This window comes from Grammomys surdaster, unplaced genomic scaffold (assembly GCF_004785775.1).
Source record: "Grammomys surdaster isolate TR1022 unplaced genomic scaffold, NIH_TR_1.0 67, whole genome shotgun sequence".
Taxonomy (NCBI): domain Eukaryota; kingdom Metazoa; phylum Chordata; class Mammalia; order Rodentia; family Muridae; genus Grammomys; species Grammomys surdaster.
The window spans coordinates 3,592,708-3,594,320 of NW_021604569.1; the positions used below are offsets into that span (position 1 = coordinate 3,592,708).

General features: G+C 51.6%; 1 pseudogene; it reads left to right on the forward strand.

The window, feature by feature from the left end:
- Positions 1-203: 203 nt before the first annotated feature.
- LOC114630818 lies at positions 204-1,333 on the forward strand (annotated as a pseudogene).
- Positions 1,334-1,613: the final 280 nt, after the last annotated feature.

The window sequence follows — 1,613 nt, forward strand, 5'->3', positions numbered from 1 at the left end:
TCCTCTCCTCTCCTCTCCTCTCCTCTCCTCTCCTCTCCTCTCCTCTCTTGTCTTTTCTTTTCTTTTCTCTTTGTTCTCTGTTGCACTTTTGCTTCTCCTTAAAAAACAAAAACAAAAACAAGCTTCAGTGTGTCTTGGGAGCTGCCAGGACTTGGGGAGATGAGGGCTCTGGTGCCATTTTCTGGAACAGGCACTGGGCTGCCGGCGCTGCTGGGCTGAGGGGTCTGGGAGACCAGCACTCCTTGCTGGTATGGTGGAATAGCTGCTATGACATGGTGCATTATGGTCAGTCCAACTAGCTATGCCAGTCACAGGCCATGGTGGACTACCTCATCGTGGGTGTACATACTGATGAGGACATTGCCAAGCATAAGGCGGCCCTGGCGTTTACTCAGGAGGAGAGGTACAAGATGGTACAAGCCATCAAGTGTGTAGATGAAGTGTTGCTCACTGCTCCCTATGTCCACACTGAAGAAACTGGACAAGCACAACTGTGACTTCTGTGTTCACAGCAATGACATCACGCTGACAATAGATGGCCTAAATACCTATGAGGAAGTGATGCAGGTTGGGAGGTACAGAGAGTGCAAAGGCACCCAGAGTGTGTCTACCACAGACCTCGTGGGTCGCATGCTGCTGGTGACCAAAGCCTATCATAGCAGCTAGGAGATGTCCTCTTAGTACAGGGAATATGCTGAAAGTTCTGGCAAGTGCCTTGGGGAGCACAGCCCCTGGACAGGGGTGTCCCAGTTTCTACAGACATCCCAGAAGATCATCCAGTTTGCTTTGGGAAGGAGCCCTAGCCCGGGGAGACAGTCATCTATGTGGCTTGTGCCTTTGACCTGTTCTACATCGGGCACATGGACTTCCTGCAGAGGGTGCACAAGCTAGCCAAGAGGCCCTACGTCATCACTAGCCTACACTTTGACCAGGAAGTACTACCCCAAGAGAGCAAGAACTACCCACCATGAACCTGCACCAGCAGACTCTCAATGTGCTAGCCTGCCGGTATGTTTCAGAAGTGGTGATTGGGGCACCATAGTCAGTCCCAGCAGAGCTCTTGAGATACTTCAAGGTGGACCTGGTGTGTCATAGAAAGACAGAAATTGTACTCGACAGGGATGGGTCTAACTCCTACCAGGAGCCCAAGAGAAGAGTCATCTTCTGTCTGATTGACAATGGCAGTGACATCACTGCAGACCTGATTGTGCAAAGAATCATCAAGAATAGGCTGGAGTACTATGAAGCATGGAATCAGAAGGAAGCCAAAGAATTAGCCTTTCTGGAAGCCATGAGACACCAGGAGGCACCGCCTGGAAGGGAGACTGACTAGCTTCTGACCCGGAGATGTCATTCATGCCCTTGCCCTGGGCCCATCTTTCTCTTCTTGCCCTGCTCGCTTCTGTGTCTTGGTGTCAGCTCACACAATTCCAAAGGAAACCGGCCTTGCTGAGGGTGCTGTTCTTGCCGGCCTATGAGGCGCCTGCCTTGCAGCAGGCTCTCTGTTCTTTCCACTGAGCTGGTAGAGAAGGTAACTAGCCCATTGAGGCAGCCCGGAGGACAGGATAAGCAGACGCACCAGTTACTGGAGGAGTGTTGCTGTGTATCCTTTG